Source organism: Lissotriton helveticus, chromosome 6 (assembly GCF_964261635.1).
Source record: "Lissotriton helveticus chromosome 6, aLisHel1.1, whole genome shotgun sequence".
Taxonomy (NCBI): Eukaryota; Metazoa; Chordata; class Amphibia; order Caudata; family Salamandridae; genus Lissotriton; species Lissotriton helveticus.
The window spans coordinates 1,197,630,379-1,197,647,356 of NC_136067.1; the positions used below are offsets into that span (position 1 = coordinate 1,197,630,379).

Sequence of the window (16,978 nt, forward strand, 5' to 3'; positions counted from 1 at the left end):
CTCCGGCTGCTAAGGCCTGAGGGCCAGACGGAATTCCGTCAGAGATTTATAAGATCTTTTCCCCTCAACTTGCTGTATTTTTAAGTATACTATTCAAAGGGATTCTTGGAGGGGACCCAGTTCCCGAAAATTTCACTCAAGCTGCGGTAATAAGCCTTGTTAAAAAAGGGAACCGAGAAGATGAGGTCAACTCGTATAGGCCTATCAGTCTATTAAATTCCGACTACAACGTTTTTACTAAAATTTCGACAAATAGACTTGTGCGGGGTGTTCATAATGATCAGAATGGCTTTCTCAAAAATAGACTATTGGCTTCCAACACTTATTTGGTGCAGGCGATTGATTATTTTTCTATTAGCAAAACTAAGGCGGCTGTAATAATGCTCGATGCTGAAAAAGCATTTGACAGAGTACAATGGCTGGTTTCATTTACAATCTTTAAAAAATTTGCGATTCCAAGTGAATTCTGCCATGCAGTGAAAAATCTGTACCTTAATGCGAAAGCCTCCATAATAATCAATGGAGATATTATAGGTACAATTTCTATCAGCCAGGGAACACTCCAAGGCTGTCTGCTTTCTTCGGTCTTATTTTTTCTGTTTATTGAGCCTCTGGCATGTGCTATTTGGCAGGATGCCACTATAAACGCTCCCTTACAGGGTTCAGCAAAACTTAAACTCTTTGCTGATGACATGGCGCTCTATCTAGCAGCAGATAGAGACAATTTAACTAGAGCCTTGGATAAAATTGGGGAGTTTACTAATATTGGAGGATACAAAATCAATCATTCTAAACTCGAGGTGCTTCTCTTTAACAGCTCGGCTGATATTTTGCCCCTTGCAATGCGGGAACATTATATTGCAGCCAAGCTAATAAGATATCTTGGGATTTTTGTGACCACCAGACTGGAAGATTTATACCCATTAAACTTTAACTCCACTTTAAACAAAACAAAAATTTGCTTAAGCAATGGGAAAATCTCCCCATTTCAATTATAGGGCGTGTCGCCCTTCTTAAAATGAATATTCTTCCGCTATTTTTATTTCTCTTTTCTAATGTAATGATTACAATTCCAAAATCTTTTTTCGACTTTATCCAGTCTGAATTTTGACGTTTTATCTGCTCTGCACAAAAACCGTGAATAAAATGACAGATTCCCTAATTAGAAGTAGTGGATGGGGTTTAGCTTTTGTAAAGAAGTGATGCAACATACTACAGAGACAGAGGACCTTACGGCAGACCGCTTTTCCCCTTACATTTCTCCGTGTCCTCTCTTTATTCACAGATGCCCCCGTGGAACAAGCACTAAGCTTTCCCTTTAAGAGACTCTCTGTCTGGGAACAGCCGGCTGATCACGTGACCAGATCACATGATCATCGCGTCTTGAAGGAGGGAGAGGCGGGATACGGAGAGCGGTCTTCGAGAACTCCGGCGTTGGAAGAAGGAGACCCAAAGAGAAGAGGAGCCGTACAGACCATCTTCATTGCACCTGGGACCCAAGAAGCGGTGAGAGGCCGAACCGAGGCGGAAGACGAACCAGATCCCGGGAGACGACCTGGTACCGAGTTGGAACCAAAGAGGGAGCTAGACCCTACCCGGCATCAAGCAGACGCCAGTCACGTTCCCGGAGGAACGTGGCTTTGCAAGCGCTTCCCAGAGAAACCAAGATACTGGGCTGGAGCCGAACTATCGAGTGAACTCCCAGCAGGATATCTTCTCTGAAAAAAGAGAGAGGACTAAACAGCCGTCCTGAACCTGACATATTGGACAACAGGGACAGTGTTCCTAACGTTCATGCCCACGCGTCTTGTAGTCAGTAACATTAATTATTAAAAAGCATAATATGAGTCCCTCATTCTTTCTCCGCCACGCCACAGCTTTACTAGATGTGCGGCTATATTATTATGCCTCAATTCTTAATTGGCTTAATTACACAGAGGAGCTGATAGATGCCAATTTCTTTTATTACATTTATGCTTAAGGAATCAGAGATCGACCATGCTCCTTTTTTATGTTTACCCAAACTTTAAAAAAAACACGTTATAGGACCCCTGGGGTGATTACTTTGCTTTTTCAGAAAATATGGGGTATTTATGATATTCCGTGGCTCCATCCCCAGATGAAATTAAAGGAATGTATTCCACTGGGACTACAGTGGTCACTTCAAAATTGTGATCAGTGGGCAAAACTGGGGTTCTCTACTCTTCATGATTTCTATAGGAATGAAGGGCTTCCTTCCTGGCAACAGATATGTAATAGTAAGACCAATATAAGCTGTCTCTTGTTATTTAGCTACGCACAGGTTAAGCTGTTCTGCGCAGGCCAAACTTTCAAAAAAGGTTGTCCAGGCGCTTTTCTGGGGAAGGCTAATTTTATGTCTGAAATCAAAGGTATAGGCAACTGGTTTCAATTTAAATCAGTGGAGAATAAACAGGTGATCCTGGATCACTTGGAGAAGATCAACTTGACTACTGGCTGCACTTTTACCTTGCAACGATGGCAGGATTATAATAATATGAGCAGTAAAACAGTCAGGGCTGCTAATCTGAGAAGGATGGCATAGTTCAGTAAATGGATGATCTACAACACTCCGGATCGGCTCCATAAAATGTTCTCCTCTGCGGATCCCAGGTGCTTTAGATGGGGACTGGTAGTGGGGAATTGGCTCCATGTCGGGTTTACATGCTGTCCCTGGGAAACTTCTGGCAGGGCATTTTTTCTGAAATCAGTAAGAAACTGCAAACTACTCTTCTTCCTAGCCCTTCTACAGCCCTTTTTGGCATAGTAGAGATGAGTGAAGATTTGACTGTAGGTCAACTTCAATTTATTTTTATTGCAACTTTAATTGCCAGATCACTTATTTTAGCTAACTGGAAGTCCACGGTGGTTCTGACGATCTCTCAATGGATTTAAAAAATGCAGAGAGTCTTTAATTGAGAATCTATTTTTGCTAAAAAGGTAGGTTCCTTTATCAAACTGGAAAGAATTTGGCGGTTTTGGTATTGAATTGTTCTTCCACCTATTATTTCATCAAGTATTATCCTATCATAATTCATGAGTTTTTTAAATCTGATCTTGTTTCTATTTTCCTCTTCATCATGTTTTTCCTTGTGCAATAACTATGTATGAAATGTCTGGATGATGTTTTTTCTGTCTCAAAATGGATCATGCACTATGAATATTGCATATGCTCAATGGGAGCTAGGCAGGTTGCTTTTTGTATTTTGTATTTTTGGACCCTGTAAAATTTTACACCTGTGCTACAAATAATTAAAAAAAAGAGTAGGTGGTAAGTGGATAAGGAAGCTCCCAGCAAAATGTAAAGAGGAGGACATGGCTGTGTACCTTTTTGCACCTTCTTGCTCACCTGCTCCATCATTGGTCATTAGTCCCATGTCACTGTGCACATCAGTATTATGTGCATGGCAAACTGTATTTATGGCTGAGAGGTAGCCTAGCAGCCAATACTTGGCTTACTGAACTGATGCCTTAGTAGGACAGATCTTCTTTTTATATCAAAACTTATTAGGAAGTCACAGATGCAGAGTCAGTTTCAGAAATCCCATTTAATATCAGCCCTAAATTTAAAGGAAAAAGATTCAGATATTGAGTCGAGAGACCTCTGAAAAATTAGCGAAATTCTCTTTATCTGTTCTAGAATAATAAAAAATGCTTCAAGCACAAAAAGGAGTCACAATTGCGTGCTGTCAAGAAATTAATCTAATTACTACAGAGGCAAACACTTGTGCAAGGTCATAGGAGGCAGAAGATAATTGACTTGATTGTCTCACTGGAGTGATGGGAAACATGACTGGCAGGGTTTGTGAGAAGATATTTACTGTCTGTGGAAGCTGGAAAATGTTTGCCAACTGGGCTATACAGGTCGATGACTCCATCCAAGATTTCCTCGAATGCCGTCAGTTGCGTTTCCATTCAGCCCTCATGCCCCAAGCTGGGCAGGGCAACTGACAGAGCTTAGGCAGCCAACTTGGCATCAACCTAGTGCCAATTTCTATGTAAGCCATATCAGTCCACCTCACATGAACTACTACAAACCAAAGGAGGACCGACTGTAAAGAAGATCTGATGGTGGTATGACCAGGAAATGAGCAGGTCTCCACCATTTTGACCCATTTGAATACAAGAACAAAAATGGGCCCTCTACTGTGGGTGAGCCCCAACACTACTGGTCCAGTTCTACTACGTCCAACTCTTTACATAGGTGAAGCAATAGTGGGTTGTCCTTAATATCAGCATTAACATTGAGATCTTCCAGTTTAATGAAATTGAGAATCTTGAGTGCTGCCATCACAGATTGTTTTAGGAGTTTGTCATGATCCCATGGATAGTGCTGGCACAACATGAGGTAAATAGTGTGTTTAGGTGATAACCAGCCCCCAAAGAAGGAGTGGCAAACAGTATTTTAGAGATACTGGATTAGTAGCTTGTTAATCTTTAAAACAAAGGCCAATACTACCCTACCATTTCTTCTTCTTGTCTCTTTGCAAGATGCAGTATCATGTCTGAATAGTAATAGCAAGGCCTTGAGGCAGCAATAAGACAGATGACCATCATACACAGCGACTGCTCTTAAATCGTCGCCTGAGGGCTTGCACTTCACTCACCAAGATTTGAGGGTGACCTAAACAATAGTTTTGGTGTGCACCAGGCCGCCTTTAGATGTTAGCCAGGAGAGTGAACCTCATTGTCAGGGCACTCACTCAATCCACCTTGACACCAGTACAAGGAAAAAGTGTACCCAGGGTGTCCACACACAAGGACAACTCCCGGGGCAAAAAAGCTCAAAACAAGCCCTTCAGATCCCAACAACACTCAAGCATGTGGATGAAGTTGCCCACTGCCTGACAGCTGGAGCTTCAAAAAGAGATGTAAATATTTCCCAATTACTCGTTAAAAGCAACAACTGAACAAGACTGAAAGGCAGTAGGAGAAGTACAACTCATCCTGTCCCCCCACTGTCCACAGTAAATTTGACATTGCTTAAAATCGTTAAATGGTGCTCAGCAGCTCCTTGGCTGTAACATGTTTTATACAAGAAGGTACAAACTAATTCTAAATTCATAGTTTGGTGGTGGCAATAATACCAATATTTTGTCCTGTTTGTATGTCTGCTTAAAAATGCACACTCGGGAGTAACACGTTTTCTGTAGAATAAGCCGTAGACTGCCTCTTTCAGAACAGGAGGCTTGCAAGTAAACTTTTAGAGCGCAGCTGAGTGATGAGACCTGAGGGAACCATCCTTGGAATGTATTTACTCAGGCACCTGAGGCTGCCCTGGGCCAGCTAGCTAGGAAGACATTAGACATCATAATCTGTGCTACGCCTCAATATTAGGTCTCTAGAAAAGAGTTGTCACCTTTTGAAGCTGTAAGAGGGACCCTTCTAAATCACTTACCCTATCTTTGTGTGCACTCTAGTTGCCTCCAAGAGTCTTGGGGCCAGTTATACAACCCGTTTATACATGTGCAAACGGGTCTGTTACCCGTTTGCACATGCAAATATACTACAGGGCCATGTAAAAATGCTATTTCGTGCGTCACAATTTATCTGTGACTCGCTAAATAGCAGTTGCAATTTGCAATTAGGAAGGGGCGTGTCAAGGATATCCCTTCCTAATTGCGACTCTAAGCCCTATGACTATTTTGCAATCGCAATTACGGTCACAAAACAGTCGCAATTTGCCACCTACTTCAAGTAGGTGGTAATGCAGTTGAGAATGGGAAGGGGTCCCCTGGGGACCCCTTCCCCTTTGCAAGTGCCTGCGAAAATATTTTTTAAGAGCAGGCAGTGGTCCCAAGGACCACTGCCTGCCCTTAAAAAATTAAATGAAAACGTTTCTTTTTTTTTAATGCATCCCATTTTCCTTTAAGGAAAATGTGCTGCATGAAATAAAAAAGATGCTTTATTTAAAAGCAGTCCCAGACATGGTGGTCCTCTGAGCCCAGCAGGCCACCATCACTGGGAGGGCCAGCCATTCTCAATGGGTCGCAAAATGAGTGCCTCATGAATATTGATGAGCCACTAAGGCCTCTAAGGAAGACCTTACCAATTTCCGGCCCATTTCCTTACTACCCCTCCTGAGCAAGTTACTGGAAAAGTACATCAATAAACACCAGTCTGACCATGACGAATCCACCGGTAGCCTTGATCCTTTCCAATCTGGATTCAGGCCCAAGTACAGCACTGAGTCAGACCTGGTGGCTGTCAAGGACAACATTGAGCTGTCCCTGGACAGCGGAAAATCCACACTACTCATGCTGCTTGAACGTTCTGCCACATTCGACATGGTCTCCCACCAGATCTTGCTTAGGACAATGGAGGAAATTGGACTCTGAAGACTGGTCCTTCAGTGGATGGTGAGCTTCCTTTCCTCCCGCTCCCAGGGCGATAACCTAGGTCAACTTCGGTCAAAGCCTATGGAGCTGACCAAGGGAGTGCCCTAGTGCTGATGATTGAGCCCTACCATGTTCAACATTTACAGTGCTCCCCTGGCCGACCTTCTTAAGACATTAGGTTTCACTCCCATTTCATATGCTGACGATGCTAGCCATTTCCAATTGGATGAGGAGCAATTTCCTTCCACTTAGCGCAGGAAAGTCCGAGATCATGCTCTTTGGAGATGCATCACTGCTGTGGTCACCGGACTGGTGGCCGTTGAATCTTAGCGATCCCCCTGTACATAAGACTGTTGTCAAGAATCTTGGCATACGCCTAGACCAGGCACTGACCATGAAAGAACATGTGGCCTATACTGCCAGCTCCTGTTTCCACGTGCTCCGCCTGTTACGGTGAGTTTTCCCTTTTGTCCCAGAATCCACATGAAAAACCCTCATTCAGACATTGGCACTAAGCCGACTAGACTATGTAACGCTCTGCTGGTCTCAGCTAATGAGTTCTTGTTGTTCAGATTTCAGGTAGTCCGGAACACTGCAGGGCACCTTGTCTCCAATGCTCCACCCAGAATGGCTTCCATTCCCCTTCTTCAACAGCTTTACTGGCTCCCGGTGTGCAAGCGAATTAAGTTTAAAATCTGTTGCACCGTTCATAAGGCTGTGTATGGCAAGAGCCCCACTTACCTTGCTAAGAAACTTAATCCCTACATCCCTAGAAGGGCTCTTCACTCAGGAATCAAATCCCTTCTCCTAGGGCCCCCGGTTTAAGACATCAAGGATGGGTGGGAAAGCTTTCTCTCACCTTGCTCCTCTCTATTGGAACAAGCTCCCCACCCATCTGGGACAATGCCCTAACCATCTTCAATTTAGAAGGCTCCTTAAAAACTGTTTTGTTTTAATCTTTGCCCTCCATCAGCCTTCTGTTGCATGTCTGTAGTGCAGAGATCCCCCTTCGGGGGAGATTCAGGCTCTCTACATAATACATAAATAAATAAATACAATAAATAAATATTGATGAGCGTCACATTTTGCGACCCCATTGGGAATCGCTAACAGCGTCTCTGACACTGTTGTACATTTGGAATTGCGTCTTGCAAATTGCGACTCGCTATTTTTCGCAATTTGCGAGTCACAATTCCATATGGTCGTACATCTGGCCCTTGATGGCTAACTTGACTTCAGCTCCTGATTGACATTTTGGGAAATAGCAAGAGGGGGTTTCAGTGCAGCTACAAAGTGTGTTTCATTTTTTATTCTGGCGATGAAGAATTTATAAATGCAACAGGGTGTCTATTCGCTGCCCTTAAAACATACAGATCAAGATGGACAGAGGGTGGCTTAAACAGTCAGGTTTTAGGCCCTTTCTAAATTTTAACAAGCTGGACTCTATTTTTTTTGCAAGGTTGTCAGGGAGTTCCACAGCTTGGTTGTCGTAGCCGTGAAACTCTTGCACCCCACCTGGCTCTGCTAACTCTAGGAACAATTATGTTTCCAAGTTGGGCAGTTCTAAGGAATCTTGCAGGTATATGAGTCTTAAAAAAGTTTGCCAGTTGCAATGGCCCTAGGTTGTTGGGTGATTTAAAGGCAATGCAAAGTGAGTTGAATTAGATCCTCTTAGCCACCTGTAGTCAGTGATGATGGAGTAACACTGTGGAGACAGAATCAAATCTAGAAATACCTAGGAGTACTCTTGCAGCTGCATTCTGAGCAGTCTGTAACTTTTGAATGCTACGCTTGGGAGCACTGGAAAGAAGGGCATTACAATAGTCCAACCTTGAGGATATCAGCACCGATACCACCATTTTCCTCAGGTTCATAGGTATTGCTGGAAGAATTTTCCTCAGCATTTTCAAGATAAAAAAGCAGGCCGAGTTGACCGAATTGATTTGTGCTTCTAAGGACAGCTTGCTGTCAAAGATAATTCCCAGGTTTTTGGCTTTGAGCGCTGGTGTAGGTAGTGAACCAAGTTGGATTGGCCACCAGCTATCAGTCCAGAATGAGGGATTGTTTTCCAGTGCCAAAACCTCAGTCTTGGAAGAATTCAACTTCAGACAGTTGTCTGTCATCCAATTAGTTATATGGATCATGCAGCCGTGAAAACTAATAGCTGTCTGGTTAGATGGACTGCTCACCCAGACGATACTCTGAGTATCGTCTGCATAAGATACAAGTGAAAATCTGTAACTTTTTACTCCTTTTGCAAGGGGGGTAACATAAAGTTTAAAAAGCGTTGGGTTCAAGGAAAAACACTGGGGAACTCCACAAGGCAGATAAAAGGAAGGCAAAACAAAGTTCCCTCATGCCACTTCCTGGGACCATTCAGACAGGAAGAAACACAGCAAAGAGAGCGCCTTATCCCTGATCCCGATGGAGGCTAGACAAACCCGCAGCAGCTCATGATTGACCATATCAAAGGCTGGTGACCGGTCCAGAAGGATCAGACCTGTGCTCCCCCCACTGTCTAAGGACTGCCTAAGCTCTTCTGTAGCTGTAATAAGGGCCAGTTCAGTGCTGTGATTACAGTTGGCTGAAAATAAGTTTCTATGCACCCTCTTGTCGGTACCCCAATCTACCCCAACTTTTTCCACTCATCAGGAATTAGGCCTGGGTTATGTGACTGACAAACTGAGATTGGCCCCGCTAGTTTGTTGGATTAAAACTTGGCTCAATCCCGAGATAACATTGAATCACCAAATCCTAAGGGATTGTATTGCCCTACACGAGGCAAGGAGAATTCCATGGCTGTCATACATTAAACTTATGTTTTACAAACTGGGGCGGAGTGACATCTATAACAACCCAGATGGGATTAAAAAGGAAGATGTACAATGGGTAAGATCACAGTTTCTGAATTTACAAATGATGGAGCGGGAGGAGCTATAGTTACAAAAACCCTTGGTCAGGGTACACTTTTTATTAAATACCTCCCCTTTGATTGAACCTTATTTAAGAATTGTGACCAAACCATATCATAGATGGCTGTTGACGAGGTTCCGCTTTAACTTAATCCATTTTCGCTGGGGAACCTTTCTGGATAGTGTGAACCAGAAGAGATAGTTGGGTGTCAATGTGATGATTGTTCTTTACAAGATACACTGCATTTCATCATGTTCTGTGGTTTTTATGACTCCATTTGAAGGCGGTTTTTAGTTCCTATCTTGAGAGGAAAGGGTTTTCAACAAGTTAGACCAGCTTTATTATATCTCCAAATGCTAGATGATGTATGGTCCATTTTTAATATTATCAATCTATGGGGGTTAAGGGGGAAGGTAATAGGTAAGGCTGCCCCCCACTCAAACCTTAAGAGTGCCAAGTCTGCACGTACCGGCACCGGTACGTGCAGACTTGGCACCCTTAAGGTAAATATGACCTATTGGCATTTTGAAATGTGTGGTATACGGGTTACGTCCTTGAGATACCCTTCATTCGAAGGGGTGCAGTACAACCTCCACAGTGCTCTGAGTTTTTATTCACACAGGTCCTTGTTCTATTGAGAAGAATGAGGATAGAGAACCCTTCGAATGCCCTGATGAAATCGCTGAAAGTTGGAGCGATGAAACATGTCGGCTTGAGGATAAAATAATTATGGTATATAATTAACCATTTTTAAATGGCAGGTCTTGCAGCAACAGAATAAAAACGAATAGCCAGCAAAACCTTGCCTTGTTTTACCAGTTGGTCTGGTTAGGGGTTTATGTATGTACACAATATTTCACATCAGTGTTAATATGTTTGTCACTGGTCTCTTTTCACCACTATTCTCACGTGTGCACGACTATATGTTTTTGTGCACTTCTGTCTTTTCACATAGAGAGAGTGACCAGTGATGAGAAATGGATATACCGGTAATTGCTAGCCGGGAACCCCCTCGGGTGTGACTACCGTGAGGCACTCTCTCTATTTTCTACACCTTTTCTGGTTGTAGTGAGTGTGGACCTGTGTGTTTTTACAATGAACAATTACGCATCGTGACCGTAGGACTAGTGTTATTTGACACATCCAGGGGATTCATATTGATAATAAGATATCGTACCCCGGTTTCTGGTCGTATATGTGGATGCGTCTCCGATTAGGTGAGGCTTTGATTGGTTAATTATTTCCATTTTTAATATTGCCAGTTTTTTGGTTGCTGCTGTGCGGTTAAGGAAAAAAGATTTCCTAATGCTATTACGGTATGAATTATTTTAGAGCTGTAGCAAATGTGATCCATGTCTATTTTTATTAATCTTGAGACCCTGGTGAATTTTATAATATTGGATGACATCTTTGACTTTTTTTAAATATGGTGCCTCCCTGATGTAATTAATTGTAAATAATTGTGATTTTTAATGTATGTTTGTTACTTTGTATGATTTTAACTAATCGAATAAAGTGGTTTGACTGACTGACTGACAGTGCTGTGATTAGTATTAAATCCAAATTGGGAAGAATCCAGAATATTGTTATCATTGATAAAAGAGGATAGTTCGATATTAATAGCTTTTTCAATCACTTTTGCAGGGAAAGGAAGTCTCGATATGGGTCTATAATTGAAAGTCTCCTTAGCATCCATATTAGCTTTTTTAATAATGGAAGTATAGCTGCTCTCTTCTATTCTATTGGGAAGTACCCTGTTGTGAACATAGTGTTAACAATTGCTGTCAGTGGAATTGCTATCATTTCGGGAGAAATCTGCAGGATTTTTTGACGGGATGGATGTGATGGAGAGCCAGATTTAATTGCACCAATGATTTTTTAAGTTTATTCGATTGTCATGGCAGAGAAAGAGGAGAGGATTGGAGTAGCTGATTCTATTGACCCTTGTCATAGGTTATAGAATGAATCTTATTGAGTTGGCAGGTGTCTGAGCTAGGCTGCTGTCCTGAAGCACAAAGGTGCCGAAAACAGACTTGACCTTATGCTGAAAAGATTCTGCTAAGGAACTCCTGAGTGATGTTAATATCTGGTGCAACTGGCAGCTTTGCCATATTCTTTACCGTAGTAAACAAGGCTTTAGGACATCTGTCGACTGATGTGATTTTATCCGAGAAGTAAGTAGCCTTTTCCCTGAGTATAAGTTTCTTATATGTTTCTACAGAAAATGTATATTTCATATGAGTGATTGTGTTGTCTTCAAGTCTCTATTTCCTCTCTAGTTTACAACATAATTGTTTCTGAGCTTTCAATGTGTCATTAAACCGTGGTTCTGAAGGTGAGCCCCTAGAACATTGACACTGTTTTGGATGAGCTAGTTGTGTCATAGCTGAGTCAAGCCAGGAATGGTATTTAGCTGCTGCTTGATCAGAGTGGGTAGAAAAATGTGGTAAAGTTTCTAGAAGAAGAGGATTTAGTAAACTGGCCTCTATTTTCTTCCAGGGGTGACTGACAAACTGTTTCCTGGGGACTTTAAGGTGTTTTTTGTGAGGCAGTGGTATATCAAGAAGGACTGCCTTATGATCCGACAAGATCCTGGGCAAGGATCTTGTCGATCTTAGATGGGGCTTATCAAAGATCCAGTCTAAGCAGTGTCCAGTCAGACCCGTGACAAGTTGATACAGCCCTGCACTGGCCATCTGATCAGTGAGTGCTTTCGTATCTGGGTCGGTGCCATTTTACAGGTGGAAATTAAAGTCACCCAGCACTGAGAAACTGGAGTTTTCGCCTTTTCAAACTAAAAAGGAGCCTGAGTTATCTATAAAGCCAGCCCTAGCTTTAGGTGGATGGTAAAGTAAGATTCCATTAAAAGAGTACTGACCATAGAGTTCAATTTTAAAATTAAATGCTTTGCAGGAATATATGACGTTACAACGCATGCATTTACAATGCTTTCCTTTACAATGTGGTCAGTACAATGACCGCGCTGTTACCACGTGTTCCATTACAACTCAAGTCATTACAACGACTTGCTGCAGGGGGGTGCTGGAGTTTCGAATAGTATAATTTACTATTCCAACTCCAGATAGTGCAGCAGTAGGGAAGGTGTTGGATTGAAAATCCAACACCTAAAGCCCCTAAAAGCAAGTCGTTGTAATGACTTGCGCTGTAATGGTATGCGTGGTAACAACACAGTCGTTGTACTGACCATGTTGTAATGGCACCACGTTGTACCGACAGCGTTGTAAACACTGTTTCCCACTTTGCAGCCCTGGTTATCCAAGTTAAGTTTGATACACGATTTAAAGCAGGATTTGAGAATGAGGGCTATGCTACCGCTTTTCCTCCCTACGAAGTCTACTTTGTGAATTTTAAAACCCGCTGGTATGGCCAAGAGTAAATCCGGGTCTGAGGTGGCGTCTGCCTAAGTCTCAGTTATAAAAGCTATCTCTATTTGATTAGAATACTCTTGAAATGCAATGACATTCTTAACTAATGACCTCACATTGATAAGTATGCATGATACCCTTTTGGGAGGTGCCTTAGTAGTAATGTACGTTTGGGTGGATAGTGATAGATGCTGAAAAGTTAGGCCACATTTAGAACACTTCACAGAACCCTGGGCTAGGTATGGGTCAATACAGGGACCAGAACATCTTACCTGATCATTTCAGCTCCATAACATATCCCTGCTATACTGTATAGTAGGTTTCAACACATAACTATTCAGTTCAAAACCGACAGCATGGCTGGCGCTGAGGGTGGTCTGAGCGCGGACAGGCGCAGACAGGCTTGCCTTTGGCTCGCCGAATGGGGACCACCCCCTGCGCTCCCGGGGTTTCCCTTATTTTATAGTCCTCAGCTGAATCCCCAACAGGCTAGACTGTCAGCCTCACCCAAAATGGCGGTCAGCCGGAAATGGATCAACGAGAACAGAACAAACCTACTCTCCCTGCAACAAACGGGGAGAACGTGGCAGTGGACCAGAGAATTTTTATCAGCAGAGGCAGGTAAAGTGCAAAGTGCAGAGTTGTATTTTTAAAAGCAAAAACAGTATCGCAAGTTTAAAAACCATTCCCACTATCTCCCCCAGACACGTCCACTCATATCAGTTTATGGGCAAAAACACAAGCAGCGCCCTGCTTACTGTTCGGGTCCACTGCGCGCCCGAGTTTCCCCCATATTTTATAGTCCTCAGCTAAATCCCCAATAGGCTAGACCATCAGCCCCACCCAAAATTGTGGTCAGCCGGAGACGGATCAATGAGAACCGAACAAACCTACTCTCTCCACAACAAATGGCAAAACCCAGCGGCGGACCAGAGAGTTTTATCAGCAGAGACAGGTAAAGTGAAGTGCAGAGTTGTATTTTTAAAAGCAAAAACAGTATCACAAGTCTAAAAACTCTTTCCACTATCTCCCCAAGACACGTCCAATCTCTATCAGTTTAAGGGCAAAAACACAAGCGGCGCCGTACTTACTGTTCGCGCCGGCTGCGCGCCTGGGTTACCCTCATATTTTATAGTCCTCAGCTGAATCCTGATAGGCTAGACCGTCAGCCTCACCCAAAATGGTGGTCAGCCATGACAGCTCACATAGCTAAAATGTACACTGCAACTCTGTGTTGGCATGCTGTTCTCAAAGAACTACTGAGATTCGCAACATTCAAGGCTCTTTCGGCCTGTATCACTGTTTAAGGGACTTCTTTTATTTTCATAACTAGATTTGTACTGCAACATCCAATGATGTTAAGTTAGAATAGGTCCCACTGATAGTTGCATAGAGGGATAGGGCTAGAATGGTGGCAGAAGGTGGCCTTGTATGATTCTGAAATAGATCTGTTTGGCGTTGTTAACCTTATGCTGACTGTGAGATTTCCGTTGACTTTGATCATTAATTTGTCAACAAAAGTTTGTAAATTCTGCAGGTAAGCCAGTCTTCTGACTCTATGACTATAGAGACGGAACCCCTGTAAGTCAGTCTTAAACTTTGGACTTAGAATAGTTTATCTTGCCTTCATGTGAGACTCTTTGCTGCATCTGATTGAGTCTTATACTAATTCCCTATAGGGATTTACCATGCATTCTGATTAACCGTATATGTTTGCCTTCTAAATTGGTCTTTAATCTAAAAATAAACCTCCATGGTTTCTAAAGTCACTGGACTATATCCTTTTGGATTAAAGCTCATTTGTTGACTAAACTGATTTATTTGCTGTCAGAACTGTTATCTGTTTAGACATCTTGCCTCACATATTCTTGACATTAACACTGTTTCTGAGCCTGCCTAAGAGCTTTATCTTAGATTATCTGATAAGATTATTTCAACACAGCTCAGTATATTCAGAGAGAAAGAACAGGATTTGACCTGGACAAAGGCTCATATGTCAGGGAAAAAGCAATGACTGATTTAAATACTTGCACGGATCCAGTTCCGGAAAGCAAGCCTTACATTGATAGGGAAGTATTATGACATATGTTTGCTAGCTTGAAGACTGAGGTGCATTGATGGAGCTGTGTTGACTTTTTGCCCCCAGGCAAGAACTATTTTGGGGGCCACTATTCGGAACAGCTTTTAATTTTATCAACAATTTTCCGCGAAATCAATATTCCAAACTATACTAATATCTGTTATAAAGCTGGGACAGTCAAATACAAGTGAAATAGAAATGTCACTATATCAAAGGTCAAAGGGAAGGTGGAGGCCAGGGCAGTTGCCCACTTTGCCCGAGCCTTATTCCATCTCGGATCATTTGGCCAAAGGGGCCCAGGCGCATTCTCACTGCTTCCGCTGAGGAAGCGAGGGGTTTGTGATCGCACTGCCTAAGCTGGCACATAAATACATACATACATACATACATATATACATACAGTGATGGTTAATAATCCCTGAATTTGCTTTCCCTTCTAGAAGAGTGACCAGTGTTTGCCAAGGACTTGGTGAGCACTACATTCTTTGGGCTAGGGTCTGTTAGCATTTTTCTATGTGTTCATTTAATATCCCATGAAGTGCTATCGGAAGGGTCGAGGTTCACAACTGAGCCTGGTCATCAAAAGCAGCACATTCAACAATACAGGCAGCACATTAGGCTCCACAAAAAGGACAGAGAATAATTCAGCTTCAAACATTGAAGGTTTATTAAATGTTAATGATTTACAGAAGGCAAGTTTCAGGTTGGTGGCAAATCATGATCAAAATGTGTATGCTTCAGTTACAATGCAAATCAGTTAAATCAAAGTCATATAATTCAGAGAACGCTAAAGCAATGGGGCCATCTCAAATAAAAATACAAAGATAAGTCAGTCCTCTCAATTGGGAGAGTACCCTAAAGACTAAAGACTGCTCTACTTTGCTCTACATCTCGATCTCAGTCTAAATCTCCAGTGCTCAGTTCAGCTCTGCTCCAATAAATCACAACTCTGGCATTCTGCACACCTTCACAGAGTTCTCATGAGGCTGTCTAATCAGGTTAAAGGAAGATGATGCAATTACATGCTTGTTATGCTCTCACAGGTTTCTCACTAACAAGCTTCTCTCTGCATCCTTTAAACTTACACTATCGGCGCCTAGAAAAAAATACTGTATTAAGCTACACACTGCAAGTGTCTTCTGAATGCAGTGTTCATTAAAACATTCCATCGCAATATCGAAGGTCAAACTATTGACCTACAAAAATATCGCAGCAAGAATATCGAAGACAAGAATATCGACATTCTATCTAGATTATGATAAGTACAAAAATACCAGAAAAAAAATATTGTTGTTAAAAATAAAGTTTTTTTAAACCCCTTGGCTGCGGCGGTAATACCGCCGCAGCGCTAGGGGGGAGGGGGGCCGCGCAGCACCGCCATGCTCGTGGCGGAACCACTCCGTCACGAGCCTCGGGCGCGCTGTTCTTGTGATGGAGTGGTTCCGTCACGGCCCCGCCCGTTCATTAGAACGCGCCGCGCAGGCGCGGCGGCCGGGCCGTGATGGAACCACTCCATCACCAGCACAGCGCGTCCGTGGCTGGTGACGGAGTGGTCCATCACCAGGATTGATGGTGTTAAAGTTAAAAAAAGAATGTAAAATAAAGTACATAATACATATAATTCAAACAAACATAGTTAAAAATATTTTTAAATGTTTAAAAATTATAAATTAAATATATAATGTATAAATACATTTAATATATACATATAATATATAATATATACACTTACTTATTGATATGTATTAATAATTATTTTAATAACTTTATTATTTAATTTTTTGTACAAATAATAAATACATACATACACATAAAACAATAATATAAAAACAAATTAAATAAATATATGTAACAAATTAAAAAAAGAACAATTATTTGTAATCTTTTTCAAATTAATTATATACTACATTATCTAAAATAATACAAAATATATTACATAGTGGAGGGAATATAATTACTATTCCAACTCCAAACAGTGCAATAGTAGGGTAAATGTTGGATAGTGTAGGTGTTAACATTACTATTCCCACTCCAGTGAGTGCAACGGTAGGAACAGTGTTGGATAGCGTAGGGGTAAAAATAACATACTTATACTTAAAATATTTTTTAAATAAATAATGTTTTAATAACTAAATAACAATACATTCATTATCACACCAATACATAATTAATCAAAAATAATTACCAATTAATAATTAATTTACAATAAATTAATGACAAATACCAATAATTAATAATTATTA

At 41.8% G+C, this 16,978-nt stretch overlaps 1 protein-coding gene across 7 annotated transcripts in view; it reads left to right on the top strand.

The window, feature by feature from the left end:
• The window catches only part of LAMA2 (laminin subunit alpha 2), a 3,430,794-nt gene that overhangs the window by 282,940 nt on the left and 3,130,876 nt on the right, over positions 1-16,978 (top strand). The window lies entirely within an intron of this gene.